This window comes from Callithrix jacchus, chromosome X (assembly GCF_049354715.1).
Source record: "Callithrix jacchus isolate 240 chromosome X, calJac240_pri, whole genome shotgun sequence".
In the NCBI taxonomy this organism is placed as follows: Eukaryota; Metazoa; Chordata; class Mammalia; order Primates; family Cebidae; genus Callithrix; species Callithrix jacchus.
In genome coordinates, this window is record NC_133524.1 from 89,861,987 (window position 1) to 89,865,650 (window position 3,664).

Sequence of the window (3,664 nt, forward strand, 5' to 3'; positions counted from 1 at the left end):
AAAATTATCACCTTTGTTCCCAATGAGAAAAATTAAATTAATTAAATTAAACAGCTTTAACTATAAATTTATTCCTAATTAGAGAAATTAATACTAAGGAATAAGATGTTGTTGGCTATGATGTTTGGAAGGTCAAAAGTCATTGTATTGTCTAAGAATTTTTTCATTCTGTGAACCCAGAAAATCTGAGACAGGTCTAAGTTAATTTAGAAAGTCCATTCTGCCAAGGTTTAGAATATCCCCATGACACAACCTCAGAAAGTCCTGAGGACATGTGCCCGAGGTGGTTGGGGCACAGCTTGGTTTTATACATTTTAGAGAGACAAGAAACTCATTGGTTCTCTCTAGAAAGGTTGAGACAACTCAAAGCAACATCCCACCCCACCCCCCTCCCCGGCCCCCAGCTACCCTAGGGAATTAGAGGTCATAGGTAGGTCAGAGACAGATGGTTGCATTTTTTTGAGTTTCTGGTAAGTCTTTGCAAAGGAGGCAATCAAACATGCACCTATCTCAATATGCAGAGGGATAAGTTTGAATAGAATGGGAGACAGAGTTGCCCTAAGTAGTTCCCAGCTTAACTTTTCCTTAGTGATTTTAGAGGCCCAAGATGTTTTTCTTTCAGTACTGATTTTTGTCTCCATTGAGTATGTATGGATTAAAGTTGAGGAAAATAAATTAAATAGCTTTTAACATTATTAGAGGGAAAAAAATCTAATGGGTAACAATGAAAGTTGAAATAGTTGACTTCTAAACTATCAGTGTTCTGTACTAGCTGAATGATCTCAGAAGAAATCATATCTCTCTTTTCTTGTTTTGGAAAACACAAGAATAGCATAAAACCTAATTTCTTGGAAAAATTACTCACTGGACTCAGTGTTCTTGGATTTTACTTGAAGGAATTGGTATAGATGAGTTGCTGTCAATTCTGGATGCACTTTTCTGGGACATATAAAAGATATCAACACTCAGCTATATTTTCCCAAATCAATTAAATGAGTATCTGAAGGATGTGGTCTAATCAGTGGTTCTAATATTGTAGTGTGAATCAGAATCACCTAAAGAGCTTGTTAAAACACATATTAGTAGGTCTGATTCTCAAGAGTTTCTGATTCAGTAGGTTTGGGAGGGTGAGGTCTGAAAATTTGCATTATCACATTCTCGGGTAATGCTATGCTATTGGTCTGTGGACCACACTTTGAGAAAAATTAGACTAGGCATATGTGTAAATGTCTGTGTGTGTATCTCTCTTTCTGTGTGTGTGTGTGTGTGTGTGTGTGTGTGTGTTGTTTGTGTGTGTGTCTACTCAGGTGAATTCTAATCTCAAAACTGTTGATATTGAACATACCAATAAGGTTGCTGAAGTTCTAAGATACAGAGATTTTAACATACAAGAGTTGTTAAGTATCAAGATGATTTATATAGAAAGGAGACCTGTAGACAAATATCAACTTCTTGGTAAATTTTCATTAAAAACGTGTTCTTATAAAATCTTTTACAGTATTTTTTGAAAACTAAATTTTTTTACTGCATATATTGATCTTTATTTATTCATAGATATCTTAGTTGATTATTAGTGTCTCATTATTTAATAGACCAATGGAGGATTTGAATAGTAACCAGGTGCTTTCAAATTGTTTGAAGAGAATCTTATAAATTAGTAGTTCAGAGGCAATTCTGCAATTGTTTCAATACGTGGAATTGCAATAGTGCTGTAAGTCCTGATTTTCTTACACGACCATGTATAAACCAAGGAGTATTTTGTATTTTTCAGTATCAATAAAGATCCCAAGTTTTTAGATGAACTATTTAAAGACTTTTACTTTGGTGCCTCATATTTTCCTTCCTTTTCTAGAGGCCCCTCACTCCTCAGGCCCCTGACGCCTCATGCCTTCATCTCCTCTCAGTTCCTCCAAAATAAGGACTGTCTCCCATTATAGTGATGAGCCAGGAAAATATCTGAATGCATGCTGTCACCAAAATAAACAAACTTGGGCTCAGGTTTACCAGTCATTTTCTTCAGAACTTCACAGAGGTGGACAGCATTTCCTTGAGAGTACCAGCCAGGCTTACAGAGATAGCAGTGCCTCCTGATCTTCATTATTCTCATGTCTCTGGAAAGGCCTCTGACTTAGTAAATAAAAGAAGAAAAGAGGCTTCAATGCACTTGTAATCACCATGTCAAAAAGTTCTTCCATTCTCAGTGATATATCCTCAGAGAAATCTACCATCATCACTGTGAGAACTGGTAATTAACAAAATAATTTTCTCAGAGTTTTTTATTTTTAGCTGCTGAAATCATTTTTTAAAATAGATTCAGGACAACTGTGTTAATATCTGCCTGGATCTGTTTTTATTTCTGGAAAATATATACCACAGTTTTCATTAAAAGTTGATGTTTTGTAATTGTGTTTTATACCAGCAAATATATCCTTCTCAATCTAAAAGGGATTTGGCCATTGTTCTGTTTTGTTCAATTGTCAACCACCATGTCACATTAAAGAGTTACTGGAAGGTCAAAGTAGTTATTATAAAACAGTACTTTCCTGAGTGGCAAGCCATTCCAGTGTCCAACAAAAATTGCTTCTACTCCTTCTTGCTATATGACTCTGCCAGCACCTATGGAGTCAGCATCTTGGAGCCATGGCTTGCACTGAAAAGAGTGCCATTATCTGCAAATTTAATGATATTCTCATCTTCTAAATCCAATGCCAAACCCTTGAAGCAGAAATCCCAATCCTCTGGGGTCACATTGAGCAAATCCTGATCATACCCTTTCTCCTAAACTAGGAACTGGGCAAAGCTATTGGAAATGAGTGGGGTGCTTTTGCACAGGTTGTAGTGACATAGACTGTGGTCTGAGTTTAAGCTGACTAAGTCAATGGTGGCTGCGAAAAACAGCTGAACCATGCTGTGTGGGGAGAAATGGGGAGTGTCTCACCCTTGAAGGATGTGAGAAGCAGACAGGTGAGACACCACCAATCCTATTATTTTTGTACCTCATTCTGTTAATATGACATATCACATTGGCTGATTTGTGTATGTTAAACCATCCCTGTATCCCATGGATAAATCCCATTTGGTCATAATGAATGATCTTTGTAATATATTTTTGAATTTGATTTCCTAATATTTTCTTTAGGATTTTTGCTTCATTATTTATAAGAGATATTGGCCTGTAGTTTTCTTTTATTCATGTGTCTTTGTCTGGTTTTGTTATAAGGACAATATTGGCCTCAGAATGACTTTGGAAATATACTCCTGTCCTCTATTTTTCAGAATAATTCAAGTAAGATTGCTATTAATTCTTTAAATGTTTGGTAGAATTCAGCATTAAAGCCATTGGGTCCAAGATTATTTTTTTTAACGTTCATTCATTCATTAATTCTGGGAAAATTTTTAGCATGGCTTCAATCTCATTACTTGTTACTGGTCTTTTCAGGTTTTGGATTTCTTCCTGATTCAGTCTTGGTAGCATGTATGGGTCTAAGAAGTTGTTCATTTTTCTGGATTTTCTAATTTATTAGCTCATATTTGCTTATAGTAGCCATTAATGATCCTTTTACTTTCTTTAGTACCAGTCATAAAGTCTTCTTTTTCATTTCTGATTTTGCTTATTTGTATCCTCTCTCTTAGTCTGCGTAATGGTTTGTCTATTTTGTTTAAA

The 3,664-nt window shown here is 35.5% G+C and overlaps 1 pseudogene; it reads right to left on the minus strand.

Annotated features, from left to right (window-relative positions):
* Nucleotides 1–1,585: 1,585 nt before the first annotated feature.
* Nucleotides 1,586–2,956, minus strand: LOC100387613 (5'-nucleotidase domain-containing protein 1 pseudogene; annotated as a pseudogene).
* Between the last annotated feature and the right edge of the window lie 708 nt (nucleotides 2,957–3,664).